This window comes from Mesocricetus auratus, unplaced genomic scaffold (genome assembly GCF_017639785.1).
Source record: "Mesocricetus auratus isolate SY011 unplaced genomic scaffold, BCM_Maur_2.0 Super-Scaffold_100008, whole genome shotgun sequence".
Taxonomy (NCBI): domain Eukaryota; kingdom Metazoa; phylum Chordata; class Mammalia; order Rodentia; family Cricetidae; genus Mesocricetus; species Mesocricetus auratus.
In genome coordinates this window covers 70,670,179-70,683,566 of record NW_024429192.1, presented here as the reverse complement: position 1 = coordinate 70,683,566, position 13,388 = coordinate 70,670,179, and the positions used below count along the sequence as shown (strand labels likewise).

At 42.5% G+C, this 13,388-nt stretch overlaps 1 pseudogene; it reads right to left on the bottom strand.

Moving 5' to 3' along the window:
* Positions 1–12,882: 12,882 nt before the first annotated feature.
* LOC101829721 lies at positions 12,883–13,388 on the bottom strand (annotated as a pseudogene).

Below are 13,388 nucleotides of genomic sequence, written 5' to 3'. Positions count from 1 at the left end.
TCTGATGAGTTTCAGTTTTGTTTTAATGTACCCAAGTGATTGTGTGAAAAGGGACAAGGGGAACATCAGACATTTATATTTACCAGAATAACCCTAAAATAACTCAGGACATAAACAAGAAATAATAGTGATTTGAGGAAAGGAGATGGTAGCCAACAAGAATACTCAAGTTGTGTGTTGAGCGTGGTCCCTGGTGTTGAGGAGGAACTGTTCACATAAAGCGTAGCTGGGGTTTAATGAAGATTTGTTAATAGTTTACCTATGAGGTTTAAGAGAGTGGACACAGAATGCAGGACACCGACCCACCCAAGGGCATGGGTGTTGGTTTCACAATCAGCCTAATACCTTGGAGGGCAGGAAGGGTATTGGATCCCCAGGAACTCAGTTACAGCTGTGAGCCCTTGTGCCTGCAGGGAACTCCCAACCCTGGAGTGGTGGAAGTTTTCAGAAAGGCTTCTAGTCTGTTCCTGTATTCCTTTGCTTTGCCATCTGTAGCCAGGAACTGCTCACAATGCTGGCTTCTTGTCAAAATTAAATAGTATACTCCAGTTTTATGAGCTGTGTCTAGGGACTGGCTGCTCTGTGGGCAGAATCCTGCCTGGCTTCTTTGAGATCATTTGCCCTCTTATTTATTGTGACGGCAGAACACATTTTCCTTCTTGGGGCATTCTCATTAAAAATCAATCTGGAGCATGATGATACAGACCTTTAAAGCCACTTGGGAGGAAAGGGCATGTGAATCTGTGAGTTCAAGACCAGCCTACTCTACATAGGCTTCCAGCCAAGGCTACACAGTGAGAACCTGTCTCAAAAAAAATTACATATATACGTGTGTGTGTGTGTTGATACATACATATATATATATATGTATATATTAGCCAGTGATTTTTAAAAGGATTTTATTTATTTATTAGTTATATATACAGTGTTCTGCCTGCATGTCAGAGAAGGCACCAAATCTCATTATAGATGGCTGTGAACCACCATATGGTTGCTGGGCATTGAACTCAGGACCTCTGGAAGAGCAGCCAGTTCTCTTAGCCTCTAAGCCATCTCTCCAACCCCAAGCCAATGAATTTTTTTAAATATCAGATATTGTCCCAAAATCATGCTCTGTTTGAAGTGTAGATTCACCTTTATGGGGGTAAAAAGGAGAAAATGATAGTTCCTGTGGGGAAACCAAGGACCACTGACAATATCTCGTGAAGAATTGGGAGTGCAGCCAGGATGTAAGTCTAGAGCACTTGTTCCTTAGCCGACTGTGTAACTTTTTTCTCTTTAGGACCTAAGTGGAGGACGAGTTCTTCAGAAATGTTGATTAAAGCAGCCTTAATAACTTCATACCAGATACCTGAGGACAGTAGCACGTGTTAGAAGTCAGATAAATGGGGAAAGAGCTTTTACTTTCTCAATGGTTTTAAGTTAGTTTGCCCTTCTGTACATGTTTATTAGCTCTTTGGATATGGTAAAAAGAAGCTTCCCCAGATTTTTTAAGTTGTAACAAAGTCAGTTTTTAAAAATAAAGTTTTGAATCCTTTTTTAAAATAATGAAGCCTAGTGGAAGGCAGATAATTATGCATTGCTGCCCTTGTAAGGGGTTGAGTAGGTCCACTCTGACAAGAACAGGTTGATATTTAGCTCTGTCTGCTCTGTCTCTGGCTTTCTGTGATCATCAGCTCTCATGCTTCCGCCACCATGACGGCATCTATGCTGTAATCAAGACAGAGGGCCCCCATGTGAGCTAATGGGTCGTCTTCACCCATTTAAGCTGTGAGCAGAATAAGACTTGTTCTGTATAGACTACCCGACCAATTAAGTCTAAATTACCTACCCAGTATCCAGTGAGAGTTGGGTGTGGAGGCACACAACTTTAATCCCATCACCTAAAAGCAGAGGCAGGCAGATTGCTGTGAGTTTAAGGCAAATGAATAAATAAATAAATAGATCTAGAACTATGATGTGACCCGGCTCTGCCACTCCTAAGCATGTACCCAAAGGACTCTACCCTGCCACAAACACTCACACATCCATGTTCATTGCAGCTCACCTCACAAAAGCCAGGATTGGGAGGCCATCAAAAAATCCAACATAGTGGACCCCAAATGCTGTAATGCTGACCTGTCAAAGAAATGTGCATGTTGTCATAGTAGCATGCCTGTTCCAGGAATGATCATTTACTTCTTGGCTGGGTCTGAGGCCCACCTTATTGGAGGGAATACATGCTTGATGCTTTAAACCTGGTCAGTAGCTGACACGGTAGCCTATGCCTTTAATCCTAGCACTTGGGAGGCAGAGCCAGGCAGGTCTCTGACTTCAAGGCCAGCCTGGCCTACATAGCTAGTTCTAGACCAGTCAGAGTTACATGATGAGACCCTGTCTTAAATAAATAAATAAAAAGTCTTCAGCGTTGGGTGGAATATTCTCTAGATATCGAGTCTGTTTGATCTGTACTATCACTTTGTTTATTTCTGGGTTTTAGGGAAGACTTACTAATTGGTGAGAGTATAGTATTGAAGTCACCCTCTGCTATTGTACTGAGGTTATATATGTGACTTTACATTAAAAAGTACTTGACTGAGCATGATGGCATATAACTTTCATCCCAATACTTGGGAGGCATGGAGACCTCTGAGTTTCAGGCCAGCCTTGTCTACATAGCAAATTCCAAGTTAGGGCTACATAGTGAGGCCGTTTCTCAAAAAAAAAAAAAAAAAAAAAAAGAAGTGGGGGGCAGATGAGGATGAAAACAGGAAAGTAGAAGTGAGATGCAGGTTAGTAGTTTAGTAAAGAATGATTTTACCATTTAGATGCAACAATCCTAAATGGTAGCTGAGCAGTGATGAAAAGAAAACCCTCATGAGGTAATAGGCACAAGGGTGGAGATTAACTAATGGAGAGTAAGAAATAACTACGGAGTGGGCTGCTGGAACAGCTGCTCATAGTTCAAAGGTAAAGTTCTCAGATCTTCTGATCTTAGCAGGCTCCACTTGGTGCTGTGAAGGGATGGGGTGAGTGGGAACAGTGGTCTGGGCAGCTCCTGTGTTTGCTGGGGTTCTGGTTTGTGAGGAAGGGAGGTGGTTTGGTGATAATTCCCTCAGACTCCTGGACTCCACTGTAGCCTATTCTGGTCCTGAAGGTCCAGAGTATGAGAGAAACATACTTCTCTTCCGGAGCATCTTGATTAGGACATCTAGTGTGATTTTTATTTTTTAAAGAAAATTCCACGTTCATTTCCTTAGTGTCTGCACCAATTTACAGTCCCATCAGTAAGGAATAAAAGTCCCCTTTCCTCATCCTCACCTGATTTCTTGTCACCTTTCTTTCTTCCAGTATTCACTCTCACTGGAATAACGTGGAACCTCAAAGTACTTTCCTTTTTTTGAGATGTATTAATTGCCAGGCAGTGGTGGCACACACCTTTAGTCCCAGTACTCAGGAGGCAGAGACTGAGGAATCTCTGAATTCCAAGCCAGCCTGGTCTACAGAGTGAGTTCCAGGACAGGCTCCAAAGCTACAGCGAAAATCTGTCTCAAAAACAAAGAAAAAAAAGATTTATGCATTATTTATACAGTGTTCTGCCTACAGGTATGCTTGTGGGCTAGACATGGGCACCAGATCTCATTATGATTGAGAGCCACCATGTGGTTGCTGGGAACCAAACTCAGGGCCTCTATAAGAGCAGCCAGTGCTCTTCTGAGCCTTCTCTCCAGCCCTCAGAGTACATTAAATGTGTACTTCCTGGTGACTAAGTGCACAAGAGTGTTTTCAATATTTATTCCCTGTTTGTATTTCTTATTTTGGTCATTGTTGAGTTCCTTTTTGAAGTGGATTCTATATTTTCTTTAGGTTTATTTTTCTTTAGTTTTATATATTATTGACACTAATCTGTCAGGTATTTGGTCCCATTGTGTCAGCTGTCTCTCCATGTGATTAACTGTTTCTTTACAGAGCGCTCTGTAATTTGACCAGGTTTCCATTTGTTAATTTGGTTTTTATTTCCCGAGTGACTCTGGTCCTATCTGGAAAGTTCTCATCTATGCCTTTGTCTTACTTTTTGCTCTGACAGTTTCCAAGTTTGGGTTTTTTGTTTGTTTGGTTGGTTGGTTTTTTTGGTTTTTCGAGACAGGGCTTCTCTGTGACTTTGGGGGCTGTCCTGGAACTAGCTCTTGTAGACCAGGCTGGTTTTGAACTCACAGAGATTCACCTGCTTCTGCCTCCTGAGTGCTGGGATTAAAGGTGTGCACCAGCAACGCCCAGCTAAGTTTGGGGTTTTATATTCAGGTCCTAGATCCATTTGGAGTTGATTTTTGTGCAGTGTGTGAGCGAAGGGTCTACTTTGGTGCTTCCCCATAGAGAGGGCCAGTTTAGGCCTGAAGAGGTTGTCTTTTCTCCCCTGGGTTTTTTTTTGTTGTTATTGTTGTTTTTTGTTTTTTTGTTTTGTTTTTTTTTTTTTTGCCTCTTTGTGTTTCTCCCCCACTCTAGGAGGCCTCCTCACAAAAATTTTTAATTGGGGCTGGAGAAATGACTCATAGTATAAAAAGCACTGGCTGCTCTTGAAGAGGACCCAGGTTCAATTCCTAGCACCCATGTGGCAGCTCACAACCACTTTTAGCTACAGTTCAGTGGGTTACAGTGCCTTCTTCTGGCCTCCAGGAGCACTAGGAATGTATGCGAGGCATCCATGCAGGCAAAACATCCATTCGTGTAAAAATTATTTTTTAAAAAACCACCAGTTCAGTGAAATGAAGAGGAAATAGAACACACCCCTTCTGCTTCTCTATGGTTGGCTGGTAAGAGGCAGTGTGTTTCTGGCTAGGTTGAGGTCTTCGGGGAGTTCAGAAGAGGTCTTATGATTATCTTTTGACATGTGTTTTTGTTTTTGTTTTTCCCCCCAGACAGGGTTTCTCTTTGTAGACCAGATTGGCCTCGAACTCACAGAGATCTGCTTGCCTCTGCCTCCTGAGTGCTGGGACTAAAGACGTGCTCCACCACCGCCCAGCACAACATCTGTTTTTCGTAAAATGTTTATTTATACATCAACATAGAGTGAGAAGCCCTACCTCTTCCTTTGCTAGTTCCTCCTCCCGTTTGATTGGTTTTGTCCTTCAGCTGTAGGAGTTTAACTGTCTTAGTTTGCTTCTCTTTTACTGTGATAAAACACTAACAAAAGCAACTTGGGGAGGAAAGAATTTATTTCAGCTTCCAGACTGCTGAGCCAAGTCAGCAGGAACGCGAGGCAGATCGACAAGGGAATGCTGTTCATGGCTCGCTCAGCTAGCTAGCCTTGTATACAGTCCAGACCCCTACCCAAGGATGGCACTGCTCACACTGCACTGACCCCAGGGCTGACCCCAGGGCACTCATCCCTCCCACATCCATCTGCAATCAAGAAAATACCTCCAGCCGTGCCCATAGACCAGTGGAGCCCAGTCCTCATGTGAGGGTCCCTTTTCCCTGTTGACTCTAGTTTGCGCACATTAATAAGAACTAACCAGCTCACCAACTCTTTCTCTTTTCCTATAAAGTTCAGTGAATTTCCTGTTCTCCCCTCAGCCAGGAGTGACTGTCTGACTGTGTAATATTTGGCTCTTTTCTTCAAGTACAGGGGCCTGTTATATAAATGTCTTGTTTTGTATTTTGAAACGGTTTCTCTGTGAAACAGTCCTGATTGTTGGCTGTCCTGGAACTCACTCTGTAGACCAGATTGGTCTCGAATTTACAGAGATCTGCCTACATCTGCCTCCTGAGTGCTGAGATTAAAGACATGCTGTCATCATCATCCAGCCCAATAAATTCTTTTTTTTTTTTTTTTTGGTTTTATGAGATAGGGTTTGTCTGTATTGTTTTGGAGGCTGTCGGTCCAGCCTGGCCTTGAACTCATGGAGATCCGCCTGCCTCTGCCTCCCGAGTGCTGGGATTAAAGGCATACGCCACCACTGCCCGGCGAAGCCCAATAAATTCTTTGTGAGAGTTCTTTTCAATTGGATTTCAGTAAGGAGCTTTGGCTTAGGCAACCCTCTTAGGAACTGTCCCACATAAGAGCTGATAAAGACCTGAACTGGTAAGGATAGAAAGGTAAGGAGGTAGACAGACAAAATGAGACTTTGCCTAGAGACAGCTCAACTGTTAAACACACTGGCAACTTTTCCAGAGGACCTGGGTTCAATTCCCAGCACTCACATGGCAGCTCAAACCATCTGTAACTCCAGTCTCAGGATCCAGTGCCCTCCTTTAGCCTCCAGGCACACTAGTGGTGCACAGACAAGCACTCAGGAAAAAACCTCCCATATCTATAAAATATAAGTTTCAAAAGGGGGAAAGATGAGGCTGATTAGACAGTACAGTGGGTAAAGGAACTCCTACCAAGATTTACAATCTGAATTCAATCCCTAGGCCCTACATGGTAGGAAAGAACAGATTCTACAGTTGTACACATACACACTAATCTGCTTAAAGAAGAAACAAGAAGGCATTTGATTTTTTTTATTTTGAGGCAGGGTTTCCTGTAACTAAAGATGACTTTGAATGCCTTCTGCCTCCACCTCTGAAGTGCTGGGATTCTAGCCATAAACTACCATACTCAGCTTTGTGCAGTGCTAAGCATTGAACCCAGGATCCTGTGCGTGTCAGGGAAGCAACCTATGTACTGAGATATACCCCCAGTGTGGTATGTAAGGGTCTTGACAGAACATTTAGTTTTGTAGAACTCTCAAACAGCTACAAGCAGTGCTATAAAAACAGGTTGGGGCCTGGAGAAATGGCTCAGTGGTTAAGAACACTGGCTGCTTTTGCAAAGTACCCAGGCTCAATTCTCTGCCCCCACATGGTGGCTAACAACTGCCTGTAACTCCAGCTCCAAGGGATCTGACGCCTGCTTTGGATCTCTGTGGGCAGCAGGTATACAGGTGGTACACAGACATACATGTAGGCAATACATTCATACATAAAAAAATTATCTAAGCTGCTGAGGGCCCAAGTCCCCAATGAGGATGGTGGTGGTGGCCATCAGCACAAGGGTCATTGTCTCTGGGAAGGGACAGCCCTGGCCCATAGTGATGTGGTTAGCAAGAAGAATGAAGATGTGTAGATGGAAACAGTGACGAGCCAAAAGTCCGCAGAACCTGGAGAAAGAGAATGCCTCAAACATGCTGAGAGCTAAGTCAGTGCAGTGGGAAGGATCAATTGAAGGGACACTGTAGAGGTAACAGAAGAAAATGGACTAGAACACATTCCTCTTGACTTGGTGGCTGAAATCACTCCAACAGGAAGAGTCCTGGAACCTGACAGTGTAAGAAGGAACTCCTACAGAGAATAAGAGCGTTCCTGCTCTGCATGCCAGTCATTAAGGGTAAAATAGAATGGATTGTTGTTCTGTGTGTTTAGTTCTGAGAGTAAAGCTTGTCATAAATTAGAAATGGATTTCCAAAAGACAGTCATTTTTGTATGATGGTAAAAATTTTTTTGAAGAAAAAAATTTTAAATAACATACATTTGTAACCACATGTGTTTGTACACACACACACACACACACACACACACACACACACACACACACACGAGGTAGTGGATCATCCATGGTAAGAAGAGAGTCCAGTGACTAAGGAAAATTATGTGAGCTGCTTGAATTTTGGTCAACTTGACATAATCCAGGGTCATCTGGGAAGAGGAAACCTCAACTGAGAAACTGGCACCCATCACACTGGCCTGTGGGCAAGTCAGTGGGACATTTTCTTGATTCATGATTGAAATGCCCGCCCATTGTAGGTAGAGCCACCCCTGGGCAGGTGTCCCGGAATGTACAAGACAGCAAGCTGAGTAAGCCATGGGGAGTAAGCAAGTAAGCAGCATTCTCCCATGACTTCCTTGGTCTCTGCTTCAGTTCCTGCCTCCAGGTTAAGTTTCTTCCTGCCTCCTTGGCTTTCCTGATGATGGACTGTAACCTGTAGGACAAACCCTTTCCTCTCCAAGTTGGTTTGAACATAGTAGGGTGTTTATCATAGCAATAAAAAGGTGTGCTGGTTGGCCTTTGTCAACTTGGAAACATATGTGACAAGAGTACATCACAACTGAGAAAATGCTGCCATCAGATTTCCTGTAGGTAAATTTATAGGTATTTCCTTGATTGGTGTGGATGGACTTGGCCCATGAAGGTTGGTGTGCCCCTGGGCTGATGGTTCTGGGTTGTGCAAGAAAGCCAGCTGTGCCACCGGGCGTTGATGGCACACACCTTTAATCCCAGCACTCAGGAGGCAGAGGCAGGTGGATCTCTGTGAGTTCGAGGACAGCCTGGTCTACAGAGTGAGTCCCAGAACTGACTCCAAAACAATACAGAGAAACCCTGTCTTGAAAACCTCCCCCCCAATAAAAGAAAGCAGGCTATGGAAGGCATGGAGGAGCAAGCCAGTAAGCAGTGTTCCCCCATGGCTTCTGCTGCAGCTCCGGCCTCCAGGTTCCTTTTCCTCCCCAGTCTCAGCCAAGTTCATCTCTGCCTTTGCACAGTTTTTTTATTCATGTGTACAAGCCTTTGCCTACATATGTGTCTGTGTGCTGCATGCTCATAGACACTGGATGAGTATGTTGGGTCCACTGAAACTGGAGTTGTGGGTGGTTCTGGGCACCCATGTGGGTGCTGGAAAGGAACTAAGGTCCTCTGCAAGGGCAGTAAGTGTTCTTAACCACTGAGCCAGCCCTCCAGCACCCCAGTCTCTGCATAGTTTCCATCCATGGGGTATGTGTGGGGGTGCCTTTTTAAGATAAGCAAATTTTCACACACACACACACCACCATTCTCCTGCCTCACGGGTACCCAGCCTGGATATGTAGAAGGTTCCTAACTGCCTCCCAGCTTGCTTTTACTGCCCACAGGAACCTGACCCGGACAGTCAGGGTCTCTGGATCCTCTGCTGTTTCCCGGACCTTCCACCCTGCCACTTGCTTATATTGCCCACATACACCGTGTCCAGGCAACAAGAAGAGAGCTCTCTGTACCCTTGGCCCTGAGGGTCGTGGGTGAAGCCAGAGGAGCTCAACAACTCCCTTCTCCATTGCCACCACTACTCACTCCTGCTTTTGTACAAGTTCCCTGACTGGGGACGTGACACTGTACCACTCCACACCCCTGCACTCCAGACTCCCAGTACTCCTGACCACACCCACCTCCACACCCCTGCACTCCTGACCATACACACTTCCACATCCCTGCACTCCACACCCCTGCACTCCTGATCACTCACATCTCCACACCCCTGCACTCCACACCCCTGCACTCCTGACCATCTACACTCCTGACCATCCATACCTCCACACCTTGCACTCTCAACTACACCACCATAGGCTCCATTACTCTGGTTATAAAGTAAGAGAACACACAGACACAGACACACATACACACACACACACACACACACACACACACTCAATGGAAGGAAGATCATGACATTCTGCTGAAACAAGATCTATGAAAAACAAGTAATATCAAACACTGAAACAAATATTCAACTCAGATATTTTCTTAACCAAAAAACTGACAATAAGTTGGGCAAATCTCAATGTAACAACAACAACAACAACAAAAAAGTAACATGAAAAGTCAAGACAGAATATCATCTCCAAAAATGACCTATTCCTTACTAATGGGCACCAATGAGACTGACTTGTATGAAATTTCAGACAAACAATTCAAAAGAACAATTATAAGTATGTTTAAGGATCTCAAAGAAGACATCAATAAATGTGTGAACCAATTCTAATTGTCCAAATTCTAAGAAAACACAAATAACTTAATTTAAAAAGTAGATAAATTAAACATAAAAACAAAGTTCAGCAAAGAGAGATGTTGAATTAAAACCAAACTGAAATGTAACTGGGAAAGAATGTAATAAGTCAAATAAAAACTCAATGGAAAGTCTCACCAACTGAATGGATTATTTGGAGGACAAATTACCAGGGCTTGAAGACAAAGTACAGAAATTAAGTCATTCAGTTAAAGTAGTTTTTTTTTTTAAATGAAGTGGAGAGGTGGTTCAGCAGTTAGGAGGGTTTGATGCATATTTCTCTTCGGGTCCTCCGTTTTCCATACTCTCTGGCAGTGGGATTGTAGGCTGGCAACCCCCTACTCCATGTCAAAAATCCATATCTGAGTGACTACATACCATGTTTGTCTTTTTTTGACTAGGTTCCCGGGTTCCCTCACTCAGGATGGTTTCTTCTAGTGCCATCTATATGCCTGCAAATTTCAAGGTTCTGGTTTTTTTTCCCACTGACTAGTACTCCATTGTGTAAGTGTACCACATTTTCTCTATCCACTCTTCAATTGAGGAGCATCTAGGTTGCTTCCAGGTTCTGGCTATTACAAATAATGCTGCTATGAACATAGTTGAGCAGATGTCCTTATTGTATGAATGTACATCTTTTGTGTATATGCCTAAGAGTGGAATTGCTGGATCTTGTGGTAGACTGATTTCCATTTTCCTGAGGAATCTCCATATTGATCTCCAAAGTGGCTGTACAAGTTGGCATTTCCATCAGCAGTGGAGGAGTATTCCCCTTTATCCACATCCTCTCCAGTATAAACTGTCATTAGTGTTTTTTATTTTAGCCATTCTGATGGGAGTAAGATGGTATCTCAGAGTTGTTTTGATTTGCATTTCCCTGATGGCTAAGGATGTTGAGAACTTTCTCAAGTGTCTCTCAGCCATTTTAGTCTCCTCTACTGAGAATTCTCTATTTAGTTCTGTACCACACTTTTAAATTGGATCCTTTGGTGTTTTCGAGACTTGCTTCTTGAGTTCTTTGTAAATTTTAGAGAGCAGCCTTCTTTCAGATGTGGGGTTGGTGAATATCTTTTCCCATTTTGTGGGCTGTCATTTTGTCTTGCTGACTGTGTTCTTTGCCTTGCATAAGCTTCTCAGTTTCAGGAGGTCCCATTTTTTAATTGTCAATCTCAGTGTCTGTACTACTGGTGTTATGTTCAGGAAGCATTCTCCTGTACCAATTCGTTCAAGGATACTTCCCACTTTTTCTTCTAACAGGTTCAGTGTGGCTGGATTGATGTTGAGGTCTTTGATTCATTTGGACTAAAGTTTTGTGCATGGTGATAGATATGGATCTATCTGCAGTCTTTTACATGCCAGCATCCAGTTATGCCAGCACCATTTGTTGAAGATGCTTTCTTTCTTCCATTGTATAGTTTTAGCTTCTTTGTGAAAGATCAGGTGTTCAAAGGTGTGTGGGTTAATATCAGGGTCTTCAATTCTATTCCATTGGTCTACCTGTCTGTTTTTGTGCCAATAGCAAACTGTTTTCAGGACTAGATTTCTATAGTAGAGCTTGAAGTCAGGGATGGTGATGCCTCCTGAAGTTCCTTTATTGTACAGGGTTGTTTTGGTGATTTTGGGTCTTTTTTCCATATAAAGCTGAGGATTGTCCTTTCAAGGTCTGTGAAGAATTGTGCTGGGATTTTGATAGGGATTGCATTGAATCTTTAGATTGCTTTTGTTAAGATTGCCATTTTTACTATGTTGATCCTACCTATCCAAGTGCATGGGAGATCTTTCCATTTTCTGGTATCTTCTTTAATTTCTTTCTTTAAAGACTCAAAGTTCTTGTGATACAGGTCTTTCACTTGTTTGGTTAGTATTACCCCAAGGTTTTTTTTTTTATGGTGTTTGTGGCAATTGTAAAGGGTGATGTTTCTCTGATTTCTTTCTAAGCCCTTTTATCATCTGTATATAGTAGGGGTACTGATTTTTTTTAGTTGATTTTGTATCCTGCCACTTTGCTGAAGGTGTTTATCAGCTGTAGGAGTTCCCAGGTAGAGTTTTTTGGTCACTGCAAATAGTGAAAGTTTGACTTCTTCCTTTCCAATTTGTATCCCCTTGATCTCCTTTTGTTGTCTTATTGCTCTTAGCAAGAACTTCAAGTACAATATTGAAGAGATATGGAGAGAATGGACACCCTTGTCTTGTTCCTGATTTTAGAGGAATTGCTTGAGTTTCTGTCCATTTAGTTTGATGTTGGCTGTCGTTTCCTGTTTATTGCTTTTTTTATGTTTAGGTATGTTCTTGTTATCCCTGATCTCTCCAAGACCTTTATCATGAAGGGATGTTGGATTTTGTCAAAGGCCTTTTCAGCATCTAGTGAGATGATCATGTGATTTTTCTTTTTCAGATTGTTTACATGGTAGATTACACTGATGGATTTTTGTATGTTGAGCCATCCCTGCAACCCTGGGATGAAGCCTACTTGATCATGGTGTATGATTTTTCTGATGTGTTCTTGAATTTGATTTGCCAGTATTTTATTGAGTATTTTTGCATCAATTTTAATGAGGGAGATTGGTCTGTAATTCCCTATCTTGGTTGTGTCTTTGTGCGGTCTGGGTACTAAGGTAATTGTAGCTTAGTAAAAAGAGTTTGGCAGTGATTCTTCTGCTTCTATTGTGTGGAACAATTTGTTTTGTTTTTTTGAGACAGGGTTTCTCTGTATTGTTTTGGAGGCTGTCCTGGAACTTGCTCTGTAGACCAGGCTGGCCTCGAACTCACAGAGATCCGCCTATCTCTGCCTCCCAAGTGCTGGGATTAAAGGCATGAGCCACCAACGCCCAGCTTTGTGTGTGGAACAATTTGAAGAGTATTGGTATTAGCTCTTCCTTACATTTTTGGTAGAATTCTGCACTGAAGCCATCTGGCCCTGGACTTTTTTTGGTTGGAAGACTTTTTATGACTGCTTCTATTTCTTTAGGGGTTATAGATACATTTTTTTAAAGATTGTAATGACTTTATTTTATTCTAGGTAGCGGACAAAGCAATCCTTTTCAATAAAGTTGACATTTAGCTTCACTCAGAATATTTTAATAATGCACACTAAGAAGAAGTATCCACCTTACAAGTTGTTCTGAAACCCAGATATACAACAGCTTGGAAAACAACATTTAGAAAACAAAAGCCAATGTAAAAAGACAGATTAAAACAACTACAACAGTACAGTCTTGATATGGCTCAGATTTTACAGCTTCCTTACTGCATCATCTATGTCAGAGATCTGTTCCTTCAGCTCGCTCCATTGCTCCAAGTTTAAAGAAATACCTTTCCTCCCTGGTTTCATTTCACCTTCTGAATCCATCCAATATTCTCTAATATCAATTAGGATTTCCTTTAAAGTCCCGAACACTGACATAGTTCATCTTTCCAATTTGAAACATGTTATCATCTCTGCTACTCTGCTTAGAAGATGCCAAAGCTCTAGAAGTCTCACCAGGCCTTTGCTTCTTCACAGATTTTTCTGGAACAATTTGCTTTTTCCTCTTTTACCTTTTTGCAACTTCACTGTCAGAATCACTGCCTGAAGAGCTTGAAGAAACAAGTTCCTTTGATTTAGGCATTGCTCCA